The sequence below is a fragment of the Hyperolius riggenbachi genome, chromosome 6, assembly GCF_040937935.1.
Source record: "Hyperolius riggenbachi isolate aHypRig1 chromosome 6, aHypRig1.pri, whole genome shotgun sequence".
Lineage (NCBI taxonomy): Eukaryota > Metazoa > Chordata > Amphibia > Anura > Hyperoliidae > Hyperolius > Hyperolius riggenbachi.
Genome location: NC_090651.1, coordinates 20,817,864 through 20,845,781, shown reverse-complemented (window position 1 = coordinate 20,845,781; position 27,918 = coordinate 20,817,864). Strand labels below are relative to the sequence as shown.

General features: G+C 45.3%; 1 protein-coding gene and 1 long non-coding RNA gene across 2 annotated transcripts in view; one reads left to right on the top strand and one right to left on the bottom strand.

Moving 5' to 3' along the window:
* The window catches only part of SHISAL2A (shisa like 2A), a 152,048-nt gene that overhangs the window by 38,588 nt on the left and 85,542 nt on the right, over positions 1-27,918 (bottom strand). The window lies entirely within an intron of this gene.
* LOC137522365 (uncharacterized) lies at positions 993-6,274 on the top strand. The gene is made up of 2 exons (XR_011022275.1): positions 993-1,149; positions 6,024-6,274. It is a non-coding gene; the product is annotated as an uncharacterized lncRNA (long non-coding RNA).

The following is a 27,918-nucleotide window of genomic DNA, read 5'->3' as shown; positions in this document are numbered from 1 at the left end:
TGGAGAAGATGGTCAAGGACTACATGTCAGATGGCGTAGCTGTGTTGAACAATCCATCTGCACCCTTCAACTATTGGGTATCGAAGCTAGACACCTGGCACAAACTGGCAATGTACGCAATAGAGGTGCTGGCTTGCCCGGCAGCCAGCGTTATGTCGGAACGCTGTTTCAGTGCTGCCGGAGGCATCGTCACAGATCGGCGGCGTATCCGCCTCTCCACAGAAAATGCAGACCGTCTGACTCAAATTAAAATGAATCAATCCTGGATTGGAAACGACTACGCAACACTCCCAGACCCCAACCAAGTAACATGAACAATGAACATCTGTGATGGGTTAGCGTTTCCGGTCCCTGTTTATTGAACCTCTCATCTGTATTACATTTATGACTGCATGGCGACAAAATGCAAATTGCTATCCGCACGCTTCTTGTCCTCATGCAAGGCCTGGGTTGTTGTGTCTCAAAGCGTGGCCTTCTCCTCCTGCGCCACCCTCCTCTTGTTCCATCACGTGTGCTGCTGCTGGGTTAGCGTTACCGGTCCCTTTTCCTGGAACCTCTTATATGTATTACATTTATGACTGCATGCCGACAAAAAGCATGTTACCTGTGCAAAGAAAACAGACATTTCCCGCATTTAAAAGACAGTTTTCCCTTTGAAACTTTAAAATCGATTTTCTCAAAAACTATAAGCTCTTTTTGCTAAATTTTTTTTTTCCTCTTGTACCCACTCCCAAGGTGCACATACCCTGTAAATTTGGGGTATGTAGCATGTAAGGAGGCTTTACAAAGCACAAAAGTTCGGGTCCCCATTGACTTCCATTATGTTCGGAGTTCGGGTCGAACACCCGAACATCGCGGCCATGTTCGGCCTGTTCGGCCCGAACCCGAACATCTAGATGTTCGCCCAACACTAGTCAGGACACAGGGTCAGATCTGACAGTTTGCTGTGTGTGGTTCACAGAGGTTCTCATTGCATTGTGGGAAATAACAGCTTTTTCCAACTGCCAAGCAAGCAGCTCCCTGTGTGCATAATGCATATACCTCAGATAGTGGTGGGGAACGAGCAAGCGGGACGCGTATGTGCGCGCATTGCGGGGGGTAGCGGCTGTGACCTAGCGCCCGTGTTTTAACAGGCGGGCCTTTTTACTAGTGAGTGCATAATAACGATGTCTGTTTGTCTTCCATCCATGTGCACAAAGTGCTGTTTTCTTTTTTACAGGCAGCCTTCCCCCACGCTGGGCTGGTTTGTTTAGCTGGTTTTTATTCGTTATGCTCTCTGCATGAATGTACTCTTTGCACAGGGGTAGGTTCATAGAAACTCACAGCCTCCGATAATGAATCTATTAACGCTCTAAACAGCATTACTAATTCTGAATTATGGCTAAATGAAGATGAGATGCTTCAGTCTGATAAACGCTCAGCGTGGAGCCTCCGGGGGCCGTCTGCAAAAATGAATTCTTCTACCGCAAACTTTTTTTCTCTGTGTGAGTCCAATACTCTGTTATTCACAATAACCAAAAACACATCTGCAATATATACCGTATACTGAGAGTGCAGGACGGGCCCATCAGCTTATCATTTGTCTGTTTGCTTGATTATATACTTTACATTGAAGCGCAAACGCTAACAAAATGCTGCACGTCCTGCGTTTGCGATTTTGCTAATCGCAATCACTTCTGTGGAATTTACATTGGCAGAGCATTTAGGGAAATCGCTAGCGATTTCTCACGCTCCCTAAACGCTCAAAAAATCGCTGTAGTGGGTTCCAGCCCTAAGGCTACTTTTTACTGCAATGTATGGGGAAGGTTGGAGGAGCAAGTAAATGGTGACTGATACAATTGCAAACTGGTGCCCGGATCTCTTTAAGCTTTGCAACTTGATGCTATTGTGTTGAGCTGCAGCATGTCATGTGAGAACATTAAATGAAGCAGAGTAAATTGCTGTGTGATTCTTCCAAATGGGGGGCGGGGGGAGGAGGAGGGTGCATCCTCACAAGTTTGCCTCAGGCAGCAAAAAGTCTACAACCAGCTGTGCGCGCATGAAATACAGGTGCAAGGAAAAATGGGCGTGGGTGGAAAACGAAATTATAATAAATGATAAAGATCGTTTTCAACTGGGCACGAACAAAAGCCGAAAACATTTAAACTAGAATTATCGTTTTAAAAAGGACGAGCAATGAAATCGAAAAGTTATTTACTATAAAAAATGTTTCATTATTAAAAAATACAGCTTAACCTAACCCTGCTCTCACACAGAACCCCCATAACCCCCCCCCCCCCCTAAACCTAAGACTAATGCCTACCTTTAAGATCCCCCCTGGTGGTGCCTAAACCTAATACCCCCCAGTGGTGCCTAAACCTAATACCCCCCCCCCCCCCAGTGTTGCCTAAACGTAAGGGCCCGTTTCCACTACAACGAAAATCGGACCGAATCCGCAGAGTTTCTCCGCAAGCAAATTGTGCACAGAAACTCTGCCATAGGGGATAATGCTGCTGCCGTCCGAATTGCTTGCCATATCGATTCAGCCGACACTGCAGCCTTTTTCTTTGCGAGTGGCAGCGAATCACATGGCTTTCGGTATTCGTTTGCATACTCGCAGAACAGGGAAGTGCCGGACGTTCAGCGGCTAGTGGAAATGGGCCCTAAGACCCCCTGGTGGTGCCAAACCCTAACAACCCACCTGCACAAACACCATTCCTGACTCTTAACCCTAACCAATCCCTCCTGCACAAACACCCTTACACATGTAGAAACCATAACATATTTGATAACGTCAAATTTGTACATACAAACAAAATAATATGACAAAAACTATAATGTTGCAAGTTTCAAAATCATGATTTATTTCAAAAACTTTAATGTTCTAATGTTGAAAACGATATTTATCAGGGCGCCCAAATTTCTGCTTTGGGTGCTGGATTAACGATATTTGCATTAGCGCCTATGCAGAGCCCAAATCATCCACTAGCCGCCGCCGGTGCCCAAATTACCTGCTTCCTTCTCAGTCCCACCTGTAGCTGAAATAGCGAAATGGTGAAGAAACAGTTTTAAAAAAATCACAACAACATCATCTCTTCATAGAACAAGGGTTTTAAGAAATATAACTCCATGTTCATACCTCATCCTACAGTGCAATCACTAATGTGGAGGCATTTTTATTACCAGACATAAGTCTTTGAAATTGTACATGTTAGTGAAGTAAATCTTCCTTTATATGAGTGCTTTATGATGTTTCTCTTCACCACCACAGGTGAATGATACATTCCAAAAACAAGCAATATGCTGTCATTGTGTTTTTGGTGCTATAAGCTTGCTATAAACCAGCGGTTCTGGATGCTTGCTTGGCTTAAAGAGACACTGAAGCGAGACTAAATCTCGCTTCAGCTCTCATATATAGCAGGGGCACGTGTGCCCCTGCTAAAACGCAGCTATCCCGCGGCTGCACGAGGGTCCCTTCACCCCCAACCCACCCCCCGCAAAAGTTGGTCGCTAGGTTGGTCGTAGATTAGCCCTTCCTGGAGGCAGGGCTAACGGCTGCAGCCCTGCCTCCAGTCGCGTCTATCAGACGCGCATCGCCACCTCTCCCCCACCCCTCTCAGTGAAGGAAGACTGAGAGGGGCGGGGGAGAGGCGGAGATACGCGTCTGACAGACGCGCGTGGGGCAGGGCTGCGGCGGATAGCCCTGCCTCAATGCGGAAGCGCTCCCCCGCATTACGGAGGGGATTTGGGGGGACAGGGACCCCCGTTAAGCCGCGGAATGGCGGCGTTTTAGCAGGGGCACAAGTGCCCCTACTATATATGAGGTCTGAAGCGAGATCTATTCTCGCTTCAGACTCTCTTTAACAAGGGCGGAAAGGGATAATTTGCATATTTAGTAGGTGTGCATTGTGGGTAACCACAAATGTTCATTTATAACTGAATTATTGCAAATTTCCTTCTGTTTTAAGAAGGCAATTACACCAAGCTTTGCTTTTTTAGTAGGAGGGCTTTTTGGTTCCTTTCATCCCCCTATACATTCCTAGTAGTTTGGGTCACCCTGAGCTGCTTGGTTACTCTGTTGTTTTTGGTGTAGGGGGAGGATTGTGGCGGCTGTCCAACATCCACAAAACGGTACAGAACATTTCCTTAGGTGACACCATTGACCATGTGCATAGATGAATGAAATTACACTAAGGAAAAAAGTGGCATGAGTCTACTTTAGGAGACCCAACAAGAAACCTCATAGGGGAATTCAGCTACCGTGATTGGGTGGGCAGCATCCTCTCGAACTACTAAGCTTCGGAGAGGTTGTAATGAGCTATGCCCACGTTATTCAGCCAATCACAATGCTTCATGCTGTAAACGGTTCTTTGATTGGAGAACTGTTCCCTGTGAGGCTTTCTACTGGGTCCCCCAAAGTAGACTAGCGCCAGAAAAGTTCTATCCTATGTATAGTCATTACCACACAAAAAAAAGAAAAATGTATGAGAAGCAAGTAAAAAAAGCACACATTTTATTAAGGGACATAGCTCAATAAGTGATATAAAAAATACTAAAAATGACTTCTAAAAACAGCTGTGAGCGGCAAGTACTGTATATAGCTACCACATCTCTAGAATCTCAGGGTAATTAAAGTTGGACTTGATGGACAGTCTGGTTGGACTTGATTGGTAGATGTCTTTTTTTCAATCAAACTAGTTATGCAACTATGTAATACATAACATAAATATGGTAAATATACCAGAACGTGTCTCACAATAATAACAAAAGTGTATATATTTGAGGTCAACACATAATTATGACCAAAATTATATGAGTTAAAGAGGAACTTCAGCCTAAACAAACATACTGTCATTAAGTTACATTAGTTATGTTAATTAAAATAGATAGGTAATGTAATCTCTTACCCACCCTGTTTTAAAAGACTAGGCAAAGGTTTGTGATTTCATGGGGGCAGCCATCTTTTTGGTTGAAAGAAGGTGACAGGGAGCATGAGACACAGTTCCAACTGTCCTGTGTCCTGATCACCCCTCCCAGTTGCTAGGCAATGTGAATAACAACATAGGAAATCCCATCATGCTTTGCACAGCATCAGGGGAAAAAAGCCCGGGCAGTTTTCTTTGATGGGGCGGAGCTTAGCTAAAAATGCAGCTAACAATGAGACTTCTATAAGAAAAACAAAGTTCTGATGCTGTGAAACTGTTAAAGAAACACCAAGCCTTTTCAGTTCTGCTGAGTAGATTTTTAGTCTGGAGGTTCACTTTAAGGTACCCATACATCAGGCGATTTTGCAGGCCAATCGACCTTCCGATTTGCTAAGTTTATTGAATCAGAGGAAAATTGTTGCCGCAACAATCAATGTTTCTATCGATTTCAAGGAACCGAAATCGGTTGAAAGATCAGTCGGCCATGCAGGAAATTGTTGGTCACAAGCACTCGATCACCACCATAGTCTGTACTACGTGGCACCAAGCTCATGTGACATCACACACCGTGCCTGTGCCACGTGGTACAGGGTATTGTGGTGACAGCGGACACAGCAGTGACGGCAGTGATGGCCAGGAACAGGTGAGATTTTGGGTAGCATGGGCACCTGGGGACATTTTTAAACTTGGGGGCAGCCAGGCAGGTTGCGGAGGCCAATTTCTGATAAATATCATGATGAAATCGGAAATCGGTCTACAGTATATGGTCAGGCAATGAATCAGATTAGATCAGAGAAAGATCTGTCTCATGGTTGATCTGCCCATATATCGCCTGGTTCTAGATTTAAATATCAAATAACGTAATGGACTGTCAGGAGCTGTTTGATACAACCGCAGAAGATTGCAAGTACAATAGAGTGCAATATATCGAAAACAGATATTGAAAATATTACTGCAGAACAATGAATGAAGTTTATATGAGTACCCAGCAGTTGATCTTGGGTGGTAATGGCTGTACATAGGAGAGACCTTTTATCCTTCATGTAAGTAGATGTATGGCCCTCTCTTGGTTCCAACCCCCTTCATCTAATCAAGGAATATTGACTGTCATTGTGTTAGGTCAAGTTGACACAGATGAATATAGACGTGTATAGAAGTGGAAACCAGCCCTGAAGACCAGCCAGGCATTGGAAGACTATCGACTGCAACCTTCTTCTTGAGTTCTTTCAGGATGAGAAAATCAGGCTCAGCAATGGCGCAAATGCATAATTTGTGAAGACGTTCAGTAATATGTTTATATAGAGGAAGAGTTCCTCATGCCATTTCAAAGACCCATGTCAGTTAATAAAAAGGCTATGCCCACTTCTTAATTTATTTTGCTTCAGTCATAAGAAAAACTGCTAAAAGAAAATGCAACATGGTTGTGTGAGATTGCAATAATATGATCTGTCCAAGGTAGAAACCTGTCACAGATCACCCAAAATTTTGCAGAATCATTATTTTACATTGTAATTCACACTTAAAGGGATACTGTAGGGGGGTCGGGGGAAAATGAGTTGAAGTTACCCGGGGCTTCTAATGGTCCCCCGCAGACATCCTGTGGCCACACAGCCACTCATCCAATGCTCTGGCCCCGCGTCCGGTTCTGGAATTTCAGACTTTAAAGTGTGAAAACCACTGCGCCTGCGTTGCCGTGTCCTCACTTCCCCTGATGTCACCAGGAGCGTACTGCGCAGGCCTAGTATGGTCTGTGTCTGCGCAATACACTCCTGTTGACATCAGCGGGAGCGAGGACACGGCAATGCAGGCGCAGTGGTTTTCAGACTTCAAAGTCTGAAATTCCAGAAGTGAACCGGAGGCGGGGACTGGAGGATCGGTGAGTGGCTGCGTGGGCACAGGATGCCTGCGGGGAACCGTTAGAATCCCCGGGTAACTTCAACTCATTTTCCCCCGACCCCCATACAGTATTCCTTTAAGATGCAAAATCGTACTGCAGAATTTCAGGGAAAATCGTATTTGATTTTGCATGTTAATGTAATCAGGAATCGAAATTTCGCCCTAACCCCTAACCTTATATACATGCTATTGTCACCAAAATGGATAGGTATGTAATGTTAAGGGGACTAGTCGGAACAAGTCAAAAAAATAATTTGTCAGAATGACCTTGTAGTTTTTGAAAAACATGATTTTAAAAAATGCAAAGAAAAAATGTTTTTTAAACTGTCATTTTTCAATTTTTTTATTTTTTTTTTACTCGTTCCCGCTATTTCCCTTAAAGGGACCCAGAGAGGAAGTACCCTTGTGTATTTTACCATATATATCAGTAAGAACATTAGAGAAAACACTTACCATGCTCTCTGCTTCATCCTCACTGCTAAAAGTGTCTGTTATTAGCTGCGATAAGAATCCCGGACTGAGCATTCAGTCTGGCTTTGCAGGGAATAATTATAGCTGAGTCATTATAGCAGAGCCACAAGGGGGCAGGCTTGGGCTTGAAAAGACACCAGAGAAGACAGGCTCAGCTATAAACTTTCCATAGCAAAGCTAGACTGAGAGCTCAGTCGGGGATTCTTATCAGAGGTGATAACAGTCAGATTAAACAGAGAACAATGAAACAAAGAGCAGATTAGGTGTTTACTGTCATGTTCCCACTGATTTATAAGGTAAAATACATGCGGGTGCTTTATCTCTGGTTCTCTTTAACATACGTAGCAATTGTGGTGACGATACCATGTATGAAAGCTTTGCCATTAACAGCTAAACTCGTCTCAAAATTACTCAAAAATGATGAATAGATTACACAAAATGAATTGAATGTCCAAATCGTAATATTAGATATGGCCGTAATTGGTAAAATGTCCGCACAATTTTGGGTAATCGCTTGTGTTAGGTTACATTAGCAATGCATGAAATCAGAAGTGGGCGGGGTACAATTACAGCGGCATCCTATGCAGGCTGGGATTGGATAGACCTGCAAAGCATTTCTGTATCAGTGGAATGAAATGTGAAACTATTTTACCATTCAGATAGGGCCGGATCTACCAAGAGGCACAGTAACTGTCAAACCTAGGTGGAGGTGGTGACTTTCTTTGGCTGACCGTACCCCCAACTTCAATTCCTGCTGCTTTGTTTTCCCCCACCCCCTAATACCCAACCCAGTGAGGTGGCAGGAAAGTACACTGGATTGTGTACCTCACAACTCTTGGGAAATGGGATAGAGAGACATCTGATACATGTTGGCTGTATTTTTCAATGGGCAACATGACTAGAAAGGAAAAGGCTCAGATTACGCTCCAGATTCACCTACAAAATCCTGTATCTCTCGAATCAGATCTCTCAAATTCTTACTGCCAGAGGAGTAGATGTGGGTGGGCAACAGGAGACACGTGTCCCTGGGCGCAGCACTGTAAGGGGGCTCAGCACTGTAAGGGGGCTCAGCACGGCCGCTGCACCTCTACATGTGTGAGAGGCGGCTCGCTGGCTGCCCTGAAGTGCCCCTGCTTTTCTCCCTGCCTCTGCAGAGGAGTGCAGAAGCGTTAACAGCAGCAGAACAAGCAGGGCACATCTGGCTATCTAAAGGGGGGACACATCTGGCTATTTATAGGGGGGGACACCTTACTATCTAAAGGGGGGCACAACTGGCTATTTATAGGGGGGACACACCTCACTATCTAAAGGGGGGCACATCTGGCTATTTATAGGGGGGATACCTCACCATCTAAAGGGGGCACATCTGGCTATTTATAGGGGGGACACCTCACTATCTAAAGGGGGCACATCTGGCTATTTATAGGGGGGGACCTCACTATCTAAAGGGGGACACATCTGGCTATTTATAGGGGACACACCTCACTATCTAAAGAGGGGCACATCTGGCTATTTATGGGGGGGACACCTCACTATCTAAAGGGGGACACATCTGGCTATTTATAGGGGGGGGACACCTCACTATCTAAAGGGGGGCACATCTGGCTATTTATAGGGGGGACACACCTTACTATCTAAAGGGGGCACATCTGGCTATAGGGGGGACACACCTCACTATCTAAAGGGGGGCACATCTGGCTATTAATAGGGGACACACTTCGCTATCTAAATGGGGGCAGGGGGGAAGATCTGGCTATCTATAGGGGGGCACACCTGGCTATCTAAAGGGGAGGGGGCACATCTGGCTATTTATAGGGGACACACCTCGCTATCTAAATGGGAAAGGGGAGTAGATCTGGCTATGTAAAGGGGGGCACATCTGGCTATCTGGAAGGGGGCACATTTGGTATCTCTAAACAGCATTTTGACATTTGACTTCACCCATGACCATATCCGCATACTGATGTGTGGCCATGCACATTTTATCCAGGGGTGGCCACAAAAACTGTCTTTGTCCCCGGGCGCTGAAAACCCATGCTACGCCTCTGCTTACTGCCTACTGCAAGTGACAGCAACATAGGAGAAAAGTCATTAATGGTGCATTTTACTCTCCGAGAAATGTACTTATAAATGTTCTTTAGATTTTTCAATTTTTCAGGATAGTGTTCCCTTAAGGTTATTTATAGTTCTACTCCTGCCAGCACGTTAGTATAGCCCACTTGCTGAGGATATATTGATTTCCTCATAACACTGATCCATGCAGAGGTACATCGAGGGCTTCTTGAGATGCTGCAATATTTGGCTTTGCGGATGAAAGTGATTGAAGCAGAGGGATCATTACTGTTAAGTGTAGTGAAAGCAGGAGAGAGCTCTGAACATGAATATCCACAAGAAGAACATTGCTGCTCCACTCTCCGCCTGCCAGCCTCACGCTCCACTATTTGCAAGTTCAATCTGAAGTCTGACTGAAAAATATGCCATTAGTGAGAGCGTCAGCAATCAGCCACAGTTTTTAGAGAACACATAATTCCCTGTGCTAAAGTGCTAGAGAGGGAAAAAAGTGCAATTTTAACAAGAAAACTGTTATTTTAGTTTCGAGCAGTGGTGGTGGTGGGGTGGTGGGTTGTTGCGGTCTTGGGTTTTAAAGGGATCCTGAACTGAGAAGGATATGGTGGCTGCTGGTGGTGCTCGTAATGGGTCAATTATGATTATGCAAAATTTTGTGTAATTTTTTGCAAATATGCATTGCAAAATTGTGATTACGTTACGTATAGCTTACTACATATGTGAAGGGTAATTACGCAATTGTGCGTAATTCGTGTTCAATGTGTAAAAATATTTGCATCCATTCACCAGTGTACTGCGCGTGCACTAGTTGTATTCAATGAGAAAAATGCGTTCGTAAGCTAAAAACATTTGCGTTCATCAGCCATTATACTGCACTTGCGTGGCTATTATATTCAATCAAATCCAAAAGGTCCGCACACTCACAAAATAAACTTCCAAGTTTTTATTCAGACAATGTGACAATGTTCCATTCCAACGACCAACAATTCGTTTCAGGGCCCCGTGGGGTCCCCTTTGTCAAGTCAACACAAACCATTCTGTTTGTGTTGCCTTGACAAAGGGGAACCCACGGGGCATGTGGGTCCTTGCACCTCAATTAAGTGGTGTGCAATCTTTCATCGATCTATGCTATTATATTCAAGACGAAAATGCGTCTATATGAGAAAAATAATTTGCGTTCATCAACCAGTGCGCGGCAATTATTTAAATATTCAATGCAAAAAATAAGTTCGTATACGTAAAACGGTCGTGTTTGAAATTATGCGTAAATTATGCTAACGGGGTTCACAGGCAGCAAACTGTATGGACCATGGTCATGACATCACACTGTGGGAGGGGTTTCACCACAGAAAGGCTAAAGGAGAAAAGGTAAAGATTTCTCCTGGGAAAGGGGGTATCAGCTACTGATTGGAATGAAGTTCAATCCTTAGTTAAAGTTCCTCTTTAAAGTATCACAGTGGAAAGCACAATGTTTAGGCCCAGATGGACCTATGGTGGGTCTGGGTATTGCCTGGTGGGCTCGCTGGCTCCTTGTACTGGGGGGGGGGGGGGGGGGTTGCAGGACTGAGCTAGGACTGTTTGTTGAGGAAATAAAATGTAGCCTATCAAAGCTTGCCAGCTTACTGTATATATTCGAGTCGAGTATAAGTCTAGAAATTTAGGTCCAACTCCCTAAATAAAAGTATAGGGATCGACTTATACACGAGTCACTGGCAACACTGAGCACACTGAGTAATGTGAGTACTAATAGTGACATTCCCAATTGCAGCAATTTACCCAGTGGTAAGGGATACTTTGAGGAAAGAAAATGCCAAGACAACACAGGTCTGACAGTCCTGGCCACAACAATTAACAAGGAAAGGGGCAGGGGGGAAATACTGGGCTGCATAAAAGGGAGTTTATAATTACTGCACTTGGGAGCCTGGAGGTGGTATTGGCTGCACTTAAGGGACAGGAGGGGTTAATGGCTGCAATACTGTATGCAGTGCAGTCATTAACCCCTCCTGAGCAGCGATGGGCTCACGAGTAATCACGAGTCCGTAAGGACTCAAATTCGTAATTAAAATGAGCATTAATTGCCGCAGCTGTGCAGTTGGATGATAAGAGGTTATTTACCCAAAATTCTGTGGTGCTGCCTGCGCTCCAAACAGCTTGCACGTGTCCTATTGGACCCTCATGCAAGCTGTTTGGAGCGCAGGCAGCAGGGCGGAATTATGGGTAAATAACCCCTTATCATTCAGCCACACAGCTGCGGCAATTAAGGCTCATTTTAATTATGAATTTGGGTCCTTACGGACTCTTGATTACTTGTGAGCCCATCCCTGCTCCTGAGCCCCAAGTGCAGCCATTAACTTTGCTGGGTAGACTTATACTTGAGCCAATAAAAAATTCCAGCTTAAAGGACACCCGAGGCGAAAATAAACAAATGAAATAAATGATTGTATTTATCTTCCTTCTCCTAAAAATGACTTTTTAAGATGTTCCACAGTTTAATTTTATGTTTAAACCTACTTTCTAAGTTGTAACTGTTTTATTGTTTTTGCTCAATGACACATCCATTGAAGTATGCCAGAGCTAAAAAATCTATGAACTGTTGACCCTTTTTATCTCTTTCCTGCTCTCAGAAGCCATTTTCTGCTAGAAAATTGTTTTATAGTTGGAATTTCTGAGAGTCAGCCACTTACATACCTGATATTAAACTATTTCAGGCAGAGAAAGAAAAAAAGGAACACAGCCTAGTTATTAGTGTGCTCGGCACTGTACATACACATGTCTATCTCATCATGTCACATGTCACTTTGCGTATCCTTTAAGAGGGTTGAATATTGGAGTTAACTTATAGACGAGGTTGACTTGTATTTGAGCATATACGGTATTTATCAGCATTTCCTGGCTTTGCTAGGTTCTGTTTATTTGCCTTCCTGGACATTTGCAGGGTGGATGAATCTTTTGCTCATCACTAATTACAACTAAAGAAAAAACACAACAATAAAGTTCAGTGGTATAATTAGAACTGCAGCTTACCAAGCAGAGGGATTCAAAGAGAAACCGTAACCAAGCACTGAACTTCATCCTAATCAGTAGCTGATACCCCCTTTCCCATGAGAAATCTTTACCTTTTCTCAAAACTCAAACTGATCATCAGGGGAGTCTGTATGGCTGATATTGTGGTGAAACCCTTTCCACAGTGTGATGTTATGACCATGGCCCTGACAACTTGCTGTCTGTGAACCTCGTTGCATTGTGGAAAATAAAGTCTGTTTCCAACTGCCAAGCAAGCAGTATCTCCCTCTGTGCACAGAACACTCAGTAACAAACATTCTTTACAGATCACCTGGCAGAACTAAAGATGTCACCACCAGTGATGTATTTCAGAATGTATATCAGAGTGCGGGAAGATTTTACAATGGGCAAACACTGACTAAATCATTTGTAAAAAAAAATGTTTTTTTTTCCATTGTGTTGTTTTCACTACAGTTCCTCTTTAAAGCGAGTCGTTCTAAATTACATCTCTCTGGATCCCCCGGAGGACAAGCTTGGCGGGGAATTTACAGTCTCACGAGGCGTTTCATTAAGGCTTTGTGGCGCATCACCTCAGCGGTGACAAGTGTAGATGACTTTCACGCTCCTCTAGAGATGGAGGGGAACTCTCGATGACGTGCGCTCTGCGTGTATACAGCTGCCACTCATGACAGTCAACTTTTACTCAGTGCCCCATTGGAAATTATGTCCATTCATGTCATTAAAAACGACTTTAATTTCAGATGGCAGCCGATTATACGTGTCTAAATTTGTGCAGAAATGTAAACAAGTTCTGCCAACTTACAACTTCAGTCCTTGGAGTGCCCCTTAAAGGATACCCGAACTGACATGTGACATGATGACACAATGAGATAGACATGGGTATGTACAGTGCCTAACACACAAATAACTATGCTGTGTTTCTTTTTTTTCTTTCTCTGCCTGAAAGAGTTAAATATCAGGTATGTAAGTGGCTGACTCAGTCCTGACAAGAAGTGACTACAGTGTGACCCTCACTGATAAGAAACTCTCCTTTTACCTCTTTCTTGCTCTTAGAAGCAATTTTCTGCAAGGAAAGTGTTTTATAGTTGGAATTTCTTATCAGTGAGGGTCACACTGTAGTCACTTCCTGTCCGAGTCAGGACTGAGTCAGCCACTTACATACCTGATATTTAACTCTTTTAGGCAGAGAAAGAAAAAAAGGAGCACAGCATAGTTATTTGTGTGCTAGGCACTTTACATACACATGTCTGTCTCATCATGTCACATGTCAGTTCGGGTATCCTTTAAAGTTCAGCTAGGCACAAAATGTACCTTACCCTCAAAAACTCCATCTAATGAGCTAGTCATTCCTGGGGTTGCTGTACCGGAGGGACCATAGAAGTGAATGGAAATCAATTACAATAACGATTGGAAAATTAATCGGAAAGTAAATCTGCCCCCTCCCCCCCAAAAAAAAAAATTGTCTTGTATTCCCAGCATGAGTTTTCTCCTAGGAGATTATTTTTCATCTTCCGTTTAAAGTGAACCAGAGGTGAAAGTGATATGGAGGCTGCCATATTTATTTCCTTTTAAGCAATATCAGTTGCCTGGCTGTTCTGCTGATCCTCTGCCTGAAATACTTTTAGCCATAGCCCCTGACCAAGCATGCAGCAGATCAGGTGTTTGGCCCAGTGCACACCAAAACCGCTAGCAGATCCGCAATACGCTAGCGGTTTTGGGAGCTGATTTCAGAGCGATTCTAGGTATGTTTAGAGACATTTTCTAAACATACCTAGCGGTTTTGGGTGCGTTTTTGTGTAGCAGATTACAAATATTGTTACAGTAAAAGCTGTTACTGAGCAGCTTCTGTAACAAAAACGCCTGGAAAACCGCTCTGATGAAGCGTTTTCCCGAGCAGTTTGCGTTTTTCCTATACTTTACATTGAGGATGAAACGCTTCTGCAAACCGCAAACGTGCAGCAGGAGGTGCATTTTGCGGTTTAGTGTGCACCATCCCATTGAAATACATTAGCCAACCGTTTTTACTGGCGGATGCGGCTGGCGGATTGCTGCTAAAACCGCTCAGTGTGCACTGGGCCTTTCTGACATTGTCAGATGTGACGAAATTAGCTGCATGCTTGTTCTGGTGTTATTCAGACACTACCACAGCCAAATAGATCAGCAAGGTTGCCAGGCAACTGGTATTGTTTAAAAAGAAATAAATATGGCAGCCTCCATATCCCTCTCACCTCGAGTTCACTTTACCACTTAACGACCGCCTAACGCCCATAGGCGTCGGCGGCCGGGTCGTTAGTGGTATAGCATGGAAACGGCCGCTCGATCGAGCGGCCTTTCCATGCCAGTTAACTGAGGCTATCTCCGTGAATAGTGTGCGAGCCGCCGATCGCGGCTCGCACGCATAATGTAAACATCCGGGGAAGAAATCCCCGCTGTTTACATCACACGGCGCTGCTGCGCAGCAGCGCCGTGACGTAGATCGGCGATCCCCGGCCTCTGATTGGCCGGGGATCGCCGCATTCTGATTCGCCGGCATTGATTCTAGGCGGCGCAGGACGGAACTCCGTCCTGCGCTGCCCATAGGAGGAAGAAGAGAGACGGAAGGGGACGGAGGAGGAAATTCGCTGCGGAGGGGGGCTTTGAGGAGCCCCCCGCCGAACGAACGGAGCCGGCGACGATCAGACCCCCCCAGCAGGACATCCCCCTAATGGGGAAAAAAGGGGGTAAGTCTGATCGCCCAGCCTTCTTGCTGATCTGTGCTGTGGGCTGTAGAGCCCACGCTGCACAGATCAGCGAAATCACCCCTGGTCCTTAAAGAGAATCTGTATTGTTAAAATCGCACAAAAGTAAACATACCAGTGCGTTAGGGGACATCTCCTATTACCCTCTGACACAATTTCGCCGCTCCCCGCCGCATTAAAAGTGGTTAAAAACAGTTTTAAAAAGTTTGTTTATAAACAAACAAAATGGCCACCAAAACAGGAAGTAGGTTGATGTACAGTATGTCCACACATAGAAAATACATCCATACACAATCAGGCTCTATACAGCTTTCCTTTTGAATCTCAAGAGATAATTTGTGTGTTTCTTTCCCCCTGCAGCTCTCATGCACTGAAGTTCCAGGCTGCTTGTTTTTCCCTGCAAACAGCTTTGCCCTTGTCTGTAATTCTTCAGTATGTGAAAGCCCAGCCAGCTCAGAGGACGATTTATCCAGCTTGTAAAAGATAAGAGAGAAGAGAGAAGCTGCTCTAATCCTGAATAACACACAGGCAGTGTGCATAGAGGGGCCTGGAAGGGGGAGTTCATAGCAGAACCACAACACTGAAGAACTTGGCAGCCTTCCAGAAACAGGCCGACAAGTCTGACAGGGGAAAGATACATTGATTTATTACAGAGACAGTGATAGTATAAAGTACTGCAGTAAGCCAGAACACATTAGAATAGCTTTTTGAACTTGTAGGATGATAAAAAACAGGATGCAATTTTTGTTACGGAGTCTCTTTAAGTGGTTAAAATCATTTTAAAGCACTCTGCAATTGGAAAAGTACCAAAAAGCGAGTGAAAAAGTGTTGTCAGTGTCAAAATTACTCTGAGTATTTTCTTGCTAGCCGGACTGCCGTAAAAGACACTTTATTGATTAGGTGTGAAAATATCACCAAAGATAAAATGAGAAAAGGTCAATTGAATCGGGCCCAATCTATAATGGATGAGGTTGACTCCACAATGATATCCAAAAAAATAAATGCCAAAATCGATGACAAAGCGGCGGAGGACCGGAGAACACTGAAGAAAGCCTCATTAGGATCCAGAGGCTTCTCTCCCCCTACGTTATTCTGGCGTATAAGACTACTTTTTAACCCTTGAAAATCTTCTGAAAAGTCAGGGATCGTCTTATACGCCGGGTGTCATTGATGCCAGGTGATACGCCCTATCCTGTTACCGCCTCTCAGATCTCACTGCTGAGGACTGTAGTAAAGCGGCGCAGGCGCTCATGTGCGAGATCTGAGAGGCAGAGAAGGAGGTAAATAGGACACAAGGGCGGGGCCAGACGGGTGAAAGAGGCGTGTTTTATGGGCACAGCGCAATCTATTCTTCCATACCGCTCTGATAAACAGATAGAGAAGGAGAGCTGACCAATCCACTTGGAGACAGGTAGAGCTGACCAATCCACTAAGGGAGAGTTGACCAATTCAACCAGTCAATCACCTATACTGTTATATACTGGGTCTGGGTACCACATACAGTACAGCACCAGTATCTGTTCATACATAGCACCACTATATGATTTTTTTACATTTTTATTTGGTGTGCGTTGGAAGAGGGGTAGTCTTATACGGCGAGTATATCCTAAACTCTATATGTTAACTGGAAAAGTTGGGGGTTCATATTATACGCCCAGTCATCTTATACGCCGAAATATACGGTATTTGTTCCTGAAGAGGGAATAGGGAATACAACATCATGTAACTTCAGGTGCCCAAATATGACCAGCTATTGGCGGGTAGTGAAGATCGTAATCAGCTAATTACGGACATTTTCACGTACATTTTCGCAATTTCGCCTATACATAATTACGATTTGTAAATTTGATTTTGTATTGTCATTCGTAATTTCACATAAAATTTTACGTCATTTTCACGTAATTTCGTGCCGATTTTGGCAGTGAATAACAAAGCTCCCATACATGCTATTGACAACAAAATTGCTACATGTGTTAAGGAGAATCGTGGGTATAAGTCAAAAAAAGAATTTTCCAAAAAGACCTTGTAGTTTTTTTTAGATAAATCGGTTTTAAAAATGCAAAGAAAAAATGGTTTTTAAACTCAGAAAAATTACGATTTAAAAAACATTTTTCTTTGCATTTTTAAAATTGAGTTTCTCAAAAACTACAAGGTCTTTTTGAAAAATTATTTTTGTGACTTATACCCACTATTCTGCCTAATATGTGTAGCAATTTTGGTGTCAATAGCATGTATGGGGGCTTTGCTATTAACCACTAAAGTCAGCACAAAATTAGGCGAAATTTCGCAAAAAAATACGCGAAATTATGAAATATTACTATTACATACGAAATTAATTACGATTTTCCCTGAAATTTTGCATTACGATTACGATGCATAATTGCGAATTTCGAGGTGAAATTTTGTCCGACCACCATTGGTGGGCAGTCACTGCGATAAGCGCCTGAACTGCGACACTCCACAGTAATGGCTGAGGATCGCTTTGTGGTGCGCAAGTGGTTATAACTGATCAGTGTACAGTATGGCTCCTATGAGTTCTTCTCAGTTGTGCTAAGCCTAAGGCAGCTTTGTGTGTGAACCAGGATGAAACTGATAATCAGGTGCGTATAAAATAAGACGGCAGCCTGGTGAGTGGTAATAAGGAGGATGATTGATTTTTACAGGTTTTGGTCTCAGCTGTAGAGTCAGAAGATAAAGCCGGAAATTCAAACAGCAGTCAGCAGATTAGAGTCGAGGCGGTCAGAGTAGAAAGATTTAGGGACTACGGACAGCTACTGAAAAAATACCCAACACGGTGATACAATTAAAGTGAACCTTGAAGTGAGAGTAATAAAGAGGCTGCCATCTTCATTCTCTAATAAACAATGCAGGTTGCCTGGCTTCTGTGCTGATGTTCTGCCTCTCATACTATAAGTCCCTGGCCCGGGAATGAGTATGTAGATCAGATGCAGTGACTCTGGAGTGACTCCGCTGGCTGCAAGCTTGTTGCAGGTGTGTCACTCAAATACAAAAGTTCGGCATGACAGCCAGGCAACCGGCATTGTGTATAAGGGAATGAAGATGGCACCCACTATATTCCTCTTACTCCTGGTTCCCTTTAACCTCTTCCCAACCACCTAAAGCGGAATGGCAGCTCTCTCGCTCCTCCGCGATGCATATATGCGTCATCTCGCGAAGAACGAGATTTGATGGGAGCTCAGGCTCTCATGAGCGCTCGCTCCCGTCAGCCTGCACAGCGGACCCCAGCGATCAGCCTGCCAGCCAGGATCGGATCTGGCAGGCTGTTCATTTTATTTAAATAATAAAAAGTATTTATCTAGCGCTGACATCTTCCACAGCGCTGTCCAGAGCATATTGTCACTAACTGTCCCTCAGAGGGGGTCCTATGTCTATGTATGTATCGTGTAGTGTATATATCGTATATCCTGCCCAGGCGCACTAGCTGCTCTTCATTCAGATTAAGGCAGAAATAGCCGAACCAAATTGATCCGATCTACTGCACAGGCATGTGTCCTTTTGCGTAGTAGAGCAGATAGGATCGGGCTTGGCTATTTCTGCCTTACCCGAACGAAGAGCCGCTACTTCGCCTGCGCAGGATCGCCGAGAGGTAAAAAAATCAAGCCTTGTCAAGCTTGTCGAGGGAGCCAGCACTGGATTCCCAGAATCTACAGGGGAGGGCGAAGCCTCATTGGGACCCTGAGGCTTCCCCCTCCCGAGGTGAGTACCCCCCAGAGGTTTTTTTTTTTCTTTACAGAGTCTCTTAAAGCCAATGGGTACCGGATTAAAAAAGAAAAAGTCGGATACTTACCTAAGGAGAGGGAAGGCTCGGTCCTAATGAGCCTTCCCTCTCCTCTCCCGGTGCCCTCGGTGCTGCGCTGGCTCCCCCGTACGCGTCCGCCGCCGCAGGGACTTCGGAGGTCTTCGGGAGCACTTGGGCTTCCGAAGACGGGCCGCTCCATACTACGTATGCGCGAGTGCGTCATAGAGGGCGCTCGCGCATGCGTAGTATGGAGCGGCCGCATCATTGGGAGCCCGAGTGCTCCCGAAGGCTTCCGAAAGCTCCCTTCGGCATGCGGAAGTGGCAGTATTTGACCGAACTGGTCGAATACTGCCACGGGGGATCCTGTGCGGGACCGGGGACCGGGAGAGGAGGGGGAAGGCTCATTAGGACCGAGCCTTCCCTCTCCTTAGGTGAGTATCTGACTTTTTCTTTTTTCATCCGGTAAACATTCACTTTAAGAGCTTTTTATACTCTAGAGATTTTAGAAGCTTTTTTCTAATGCAATGCTATGGGGGTTTTTTTTTTTTACAAAATCACAAAATCATATAGTTCCAGTGTGAGCACACACATACGATAACATTGGCAAGCACTTTTAAAATGACAAAGCGCTTAGAAAAGCTCTTGGTGTGTGAATCAGCCCTAAGCGTTGTGATAAGAAGCACAGGAAGGGAGAAGTCACTATCAGGCCCAGCGAGTGCTGCACACAGGCAGGATGATGATGGAGGCATTCTTTTCTGTAACACTGCTGCATTGAACAGAATCTGTATCCCTTTCAACTTCCTTCTGCTCCATTCTGTCGCCTAAGAGGCTCAGGGAAACAGGAAGTTCTAAGGAGACAGCAGGTCGAGTGGCTACCGGTGTAATGTCTGATTGCGCTGCCCGGAAGCTCCCTTTCACACTGAGTAGCACGCATGCGCAGTGTGAAGTTAATGATGCTGCTGGAGATAAAATAGGAAATATCTCCGCTCCCACACCTCTTACACTCCCCAAATTTTCAGGGTAGGGTGGGGACCCCCCGAACGACCTCTATGCCAAATTGCAGCCCCCGAGACCAGCTGGTTCAGGAGATAGATTAGAGAAATCTATCTCGGGAACCAGCGGGTCTCGGGGGCTGCAATTTGGTATAGAGGTAGTTCGGGGGGTCCCCTCTCTACCCTGAAAATTTGGGGAGTGTAAGAGGTGTGGGAGCGGAGATATTTAGTATTTTACCTCCAGCAGCATCATTCTATAGGAACTGTGGCCGCACAGTCTCCTACAGCGCATGCGGGGCAGCGCAAATCAACAGGCAGCGTAATCAGACACAACACCGTAACAATTGGCTGGACGGAGTAACAGAAAGGCTTTACGACTCTGCTAAACAATCAAACTCACATTTAGGTTTGCGTTTTGGTTTTGTTTTGTTTTTTTTACTATAATTTGTATTGTTATTTTGTCATGTACAAATACACTGTCACTACAAAAAAGAAACCTAAACAAAAAACAAATTGAACATGCAAATTATTTGGTAAGGGCTTGTTCTCACTAAGGACTTGATTCACTAAACCGTGATAACTTAATTATCACACCTTATGAAAAGATATCACACCTTATGAAAAGATATCACACCTTATCAAAGTTAACACGCCTTATCAGAGTAGCATAACGAGCGCTACGACCGTATGCCTGCTAATTGACAATGGCACTCGTCCTGCCCTGAGCCCCTGTGGGTTTGTAGCGCTCGCTGTGCTACTCTGATAAGGCGTGTTAACTTTGATAAGGTGTGATATCTTTTCATAAGGAGTGATATCTTTGATAAGGTGTGATCTTTGAGTTATCACGGTTTAGTGAATCAAGCCCTAAGGGTGAACGCTTTCCGGATTTTTTAAGCGCCGGCGATTTTGAAAATCGCCCTAAAAGCGATTGTGCAATGATTCCCTATGAGAGTGTTCACCTCTGAGCAGTTCGATTCCGATCCGCTCACCAAAGCGCTGCCTGTACCATTTTTTATGCGATTTGCCTGTAATGGGAGACCAGGGGCTTAACTAAAAACTACCGGGCCCCACTGTGAAACTTTGGATGGGCCCCCCTCATTCCCCCCCCCCCCCCCCTCTGCTCAGGTAAACTGAGAACCAACGTTGTGCAGTTGGCTAGTGCACACTTGTGGGTTGATTCACTAAAACCGTGATAACTGATATCACGGTCGTGCTAGCGTTTTGCGCGCCTCATAACGCGCGTAATGGTTTTTGTGTGCAATCGCGAATTTTTTCATTATGCGTGCGTTATAACGCATGCAAAACGCTAGCGCGACAGTGATATCAGTTATCACGGTTTAGTGAATCAAGCCCTTGATGTGTTTTCCCCATGCAGATAAAAACAGACAGCAGTGAAGCACTGCACAAGTGCACAGCATTTCTCTATTAGTTACATTCACTTCTGTGATAAAACGTGCATGTTTTCACACATACAGACACACATGGGGCTCGATTCCGAAAAGCGTGATAACTGATATCACAGCAGTTATCGCGCACTTTGCCGCTCGCAGAGCTTTTCACGCGAACAGCATTAGTTCCCGTGATAAGCGATCACGTGCGCATTTCACGTGAAACACACAGAAACCTTCGCTTATCACGTGAACTAACGCTGTTTGCATGAAAAGCTCTGCGAGCGGCAGAGCGCGTGATAACTGCTGTGATAGTGATGTGATGTGATGTGCAGAAAACGCATACAGAAAACCAACAGACGAGTGTGCTCCCAGCCTCAGCTTATAACACTCACTCTGCCCACCTCTGATGGAGCAGAACTGGCTCTGCAGACTCCAGCATCACTACAGTACACAGCACTTGGGGAGGGGTAGAGAGGTTGAGGGCAGGGTGCTGTACACAAGAGCCTGCTGCATACTGAATAGGGACCATCTACCAGGGCAGTTTCTAGGCTAAATTGCACCCAGGGCGAGGATGTAAAAATTGCGCCCTCTCCCCCACCCCGTGGACTCGGGAACCCTTACTCTTTAGGAACAGAAACACAGCCACAGGTCACAAGTAGATCTGCCTACTTTCTAGTGATCAGCCGCTCATCCAGGAGGAAGCAGGAAAACGCCCAGGCGAGGAGAGCCCGGAAGGCCGACTGCTCCATGGGTGCCGCACACTCACAGCCTGCAGTACCGCTACAAGACATCAGGTGTCATCACGTGGTGGTGACATGATGACGACTTGACGTCTGACGCAGGCAGCCTAGGAGGAGTCAAGGAAGGTGATCGCGCTGGTAATCTTCTTTCTTCTTCCATTTGGCTGCACCGCGCGTCACCAGCTCCCTAGCGGTAATGTCCTTCTGCCTGCGCCCCCCTTCATCTACTTGCTGGTCTGTGCCCAGTGCGGTCGCCCTGCCCACACTGCCCAAGAAACGGCCCTGCCGTCTACAATTCTTTGTCTACAAAACCTGGTGTGATTCATTATCAGGGGCTGAGCAGATGCAGTCATTAGAACAATTGTGCAGAGAGCAGAACGTTTTTTTTCTCCATGCCCTTAGTTGTCAGTCTATCAAGACAGGGGAAAAAAACTTCTTCCCCCACGGGGCCCCCTGCAGCTACTGGGCCCCCCTGCGGCTGCATCCTGTGCAGGGTCTATTGTTACGCCCCTGGGAGGGGCTGTTGTACATGGATTCAACATGTGGAAGAGGGGGCTGCACACGGAATGGGTAAGGGGCTGCTAAACATGAAAAGGGAGCCACAAGACAGTTGGCCCAGTGGTGGGTGACTTGCTGCAGTATATGAACCTGTCACAGCCTAAATGTGGAGTCGTTATATGAGGAGTTAAATCCTTGTTTCCAATTGTTTCTGGTGTCAAAGATTCCCTCTACCCATCATTTGTGGCTGCAGCTTCCATTCTTCCATACATCTATGGCTGGGCTATAAATACGGCGTACGTTAAAAAGGGGCGCTGGGAAAAAAGGGCGCCGGGTTTTTAACGATAAGCATGGATAACGTTTAAAAATGTATTGTACGGTATTTCGTTTAAAATTAATGTTTTTTAAAGTTATAAATCATTAAATAATGTGCATTAAATCGGCAATTGTAAAAACGTTAATCTTTCGTTAAAATACTGAAACGTATAATAACGTTAAAAAAAAAAATTACTAAGTAACCCTCCCTGTACCTACCCCTAACCCCTAGACCCCCCTGTTGATGCCTAAACCTAAGACCCCCCCTGTTGGTGCCTAAGTAACCCTCCCTGTACCTACCCCTAACCCCTAGACCCCCCTGTTAGTGCCTAAACCTAAGACCCCCCTGTTGGTGCCTAAACCTAAGACCCCCCTGTTGGTGCCTAAACCTAAGACCCCCCTGTTGGTGCCTAAACCTAAGACCCCCCTGTTGGTGCCTAAACCTAAGACCCCCCTGTTGGTGCCTAAACCTAAGACCCCCCTGTTGGTGCCTAAACCTAAGACCCCCCTGTTGTTTTTTTCGTTTAAAAATAATGTAAAAAAAAAAAAAGTACTGTTTTTCGTTTAAAAATAATGTTTGAAAAAAAATATTGTACTGTTTTTCGTTTAAAAATAATATTTAAAAATGTATAAATCATTAAATAATGTGTAATCATGAGAAGCAGTAATAAAACATTAAGTCTCCGGGCGCCGCTTTTAAAACGTTATTTTTCACCGGCGCCCTTTTTTCCTATCGGGCGCCCATTAAACGATATTTATTATAGGAGTGAATGGCGGCGCCCGATTTGTCCACTAGCGTCAGGCGCCCGAATTTACTGTTTCCATAAATACGTGCCCCTGACAGAGCTAATCAAACAACCTGCCAACTCGAACGCATTCGTTCCTTTGTAGTCAGTACAACATGTTCATTTGTAGTAAAATGGAGCGCAGTGAATGAAACCTCAGAACATAGAACGACTCCTTAATTGCAAACGACCTTGGAACACACAAGTAGATGTTAATTGTAGCGCAAAGGCCAGGCAGTCATAGGCATAATAGCCGTGTGTAAGAACACATCACTTATTCTGCTATTACTATATCATTTAGAGCACACAGAACTACTCCTTAATTTGGAAAAAAAAACATCATATTCAAGCATTCGAAATATTCACGACATACACTCATATCCAGTGTGATGTGCACAATGGAGTATGCAAAGTAACCAGGTGTGTAACTACGCCTGGCGGGGCTCCCTGTAAAACTTTTAGGAGAGGCCCCCTTCCTACATTCAGACAGTAGCGTCACTAGGGAGGTGCGGTCGGTGCGGACCGCACCAGGTGTCACCAGCAGAGGGGGCGACATCAAGCTCCAGGCTAAGGGAGAGTGGAGTAAGGCTAAATATGCCAAAAAAGGTATTATTGGTTGTGTTTAGCCTGGTGAGGTTGGAGGTTCATGTAGTAAAAGAGGGGTGACATCATGAGTTTCTGCACCTGGTGACACTAACTCTAGTGACACCTCTGCATTCAGAGCTCTCACCCCCATGCCCAGTGGAGAGGATGGGCCAAGACTTCTTCCTTCCTCCACCGAGGCCCCCTCCTATTCTCCCCGGCTCTGCCAAACAGACCTACAGATCACCGCAGCGGCAGTGAGGACTGGGGCTTACCTCTTCCTCCGTCTGTCTCTCTGTTGCTTCCGCTGCAGCCATTAGGTGTCAGTGTCCTCTCTGCTCTCTGCCTTCCTCTCAGTCTGATGTACGTCACAATTCAGACTAAGAGGAATGAAGAAGAAGGAAGAAGACCGGAGCCCTGTTCCCCACCGGGTCCGCCGTGATCGTAAGGGGGCTGCTCCCTTATACTTATGCCAGTGAATGTAACTTAATTATTAGTTCTTTTCATATCAGCTTAAGCTTGGATTGACATCAGTTCAACCGGGGTCATGGTGGCCCCACCCTGTCGAAACTTTGATGAGGCCTGTGTTACATTCACTCGCCTTTCCGACTCCTCCAGCCCCCGTGGTAACCCTTACAGCCAGGGGGCCGGCTCATGTGTGGCCACCATGACTCTCCTACCAACAACAATTGTTGCCACCATGACCTTCCCCATGACAGTGTGGCCACCATGACCCCCCTTACCAGAAACAGTGTGGCCACCATGACTCTCCTACCAATAACAAATGTGACCCCATGACTTTCCCCATAACAGTGTGGTCACCATGATCTCCCTTACCAACAAAAAGTGTAGCCACCATAACTCCCCTACCAATAACAAGCGCGGCCACCATGACTTCTCCCATAACAGTGTGGTCACCATGACCTCCCCATAACAGTGTGGCCGCCATGACTCCCCTACCAATAATAAGAGTGGACACCATGACTTCCCCCATAACAATTCGGCCACCATGACCTTCCCCATAACAGTGTGGCCACCATGACCTCCTCCATAACAGTATGGCCACCATGACTTCCCTAACAATAACAAGAGTGGCCACCATGACCTCCTCATAACAGTGTGGCCACCATGACTCCCCTACCAATAACAAGTGTGGCCACCATGACCTCCTCCATAACAGTATGGCCACCATGCCTTCCCTAACAATAACAAGAGTGGCCACCATGACCTCATAACAGTGTGGCCACCATGACTCCCCTACCAATAACAAGCGTGGCCACCATGACCTCCCCATAACAATTTGGCCACCATGATTCCCCTACCCATAACAAGAGTGGCCACCATGCCTTCCCCATAACAGTGTGGTCACCATGCCTTCCCCATAACAGTATGGCCACCATGACTTCCCTACCAATAACAAGAGTGGCCACCATGACCTCATAACAGTATGGCCACCATGACTTCCCTACCCATAACAAGAATGGCCACCATGACCTCCCCATAACAGTGTGGCCACCATGCCTTCCCTACCAATAACAAGAGTGGCCACCGTGACCTTCACCCAACTTTAGGTTTCCTTCTCTTTCAAACCCCAAAGCATTTGTACGCCTTCTGGTAGAATATAAATGTAATTGCTTATTGCACCATATGAGTTCTTCATGTTCCTACATCAGAATAAGCACTAAATTCAACATTAATGAGTTCTGACTTCACCGGCTTAACAAAGGCTGCAGATGGATCGAAGCTTCCACATAAAAGCCTCCGATAGCACTTTGAACAGCAAACAGCTTCTACAATTCCCTTCTACAATCTCCTTTTCATGGACTTTTGCTGTTGTTGGTTTTCACTTTATCAAACCATTAGCGACCATGCGGGTGGTCAGTTAACAGCCTACCAGAAACCTTCTCCTCACTGCAGGCTCTGGGCTTGTATCTGGACGCCATTCTGCATGTTGTGAAAATTGTAAGAGGTTTTCTTTTCTGCTTTATCAGGCAGGAGGGCTGAATTTAAAATGAACTTGCATTAAAGAAGCCTTTTCAGAGGCCTGTTAATGGCCACAGCAGCCAGTTTTCCCATTCTGTGTACCTAGAAAGTGACTCGTATATAGCAAATTAAAGTAAATGGGTATCAAAATTGTTTTGCAATCCAAGACTGGTGAGGGGTACTATGACTGTGGAGTACCCCTTTATGAACCTTCTATAGTAATTAGCGAATCCTAAAAATCTCTGGAGAGATTTCAGTCCCACTGGCTGAGACCATTCCAGGACAGCAGAGACTTTGGCAGGATCCATAGAAAGGCCCGAGGTGGAAATTATGTACCCCAGAAAAGTGACAGATGTTACCTCAAAAATGCATTTCTCCAATTTAGCATAAAGCATGTTCTGTCTTAACTTGTGCAGCACAAATTTTACATGAGCCCTGTGCTCAGAGAGGTTATCTGAGAAGATTAGTATATCATCCAGATATACCAGAACAAATTTACCCAACACCTCCCTGAATACTTCATTAATGAGTTCCTGAAAGACGGCCGGGGCGTTACACAACCCGAAGGGCATCACCAGGTACTCGTAATGGCCATCGGGTGTGTTAAAGGCCGTCTTCCACTCATCGCCCTGTCTGATCCGCACCAGGTTGTATGCACCCCGCAAATCCAATTTCGAGAAAATCTTAGCATTGGTGACCTGAGTGAATAAATCGTCTATCAAAGGCAATGGATAGCGATTTTTTACTGTGATTTTATTCAGGCCCCGGTAATCAATGCATGGCCGAAGGCCTCCGTCTTTTTTCTTTACAAAAAAGAAACCTGCTCCGGCAGGCGACCGGGAAGGGCGAATGAAACCCTTAGCCAAGTTTTCACGGATGTACTCTCGCATAGCCACCTTTTCTGGCCCAGACAAATTGTAGAGATGACCTCTAGGGGGCATACAACCAGATCGGAGATCGATGGGGCAATCGAAAGGGCGATGTGGAGGTAGTTTCTCTGCAGCTTTGGGACAAAACACATCTGAAAATTCAGAATATTGTTCCGGTACTCCCTCCACATGAATCCTGGTCTGACCCAAGGTTATCCTCACTAAACAATGATGAAAGCAATGGGCTGACCAGCTTGTTAGCTGACCAGTGGCCCAATTAATCTGAGGGGAGTGAAGGTGTAACCAAAGCATGCCAAGGATGATAGTGGAGGTTGTCATGTGTAACACAAAAAAAAAACAACTTCTCCCTATGCAGCACCCCTATAGTGACTCCCACCTCTGGTGTCTGAGACAGAGAGCGGTTACGTTGCAGGGGGGAATCATCCACTGCCGTAACTTGGATAGGTAGTGTTACCGGGGTGAGCGGAATACCCAATTTCTTAGCAAATTCGTAGTCCATAAAATTAGCCGCTGAGCCCGAATCAACGAAGGCCTCAGTGACTTCAGATTTATCTTCCCATGTAATCGTACAAGGAAGAAGCAACCTTTTATCATCTAGGGGTAAAAGTTGTACGCCTAGGGTATTACCTCCAACTACTCCTAGGCAGTAGCGTTTCCCGATTTCTTAGGGCAATTCTGTACTCTATGACCCCCCTCTGCACAATAAAGACATAACTGCTCTTAAATCCTGCATCTCCGCTCCACTTGAGACAACTTTGACCGGCCAATCTGCATTGGTTCAGGTGGAGGTGAAACAGGAGGAGGTGGAGTCACAAGAGGCGCAGCGTAGGACACTATTCTTACATGGTCTCTACCTCGGGTCTGTCTCTGATAGCGTAGCCT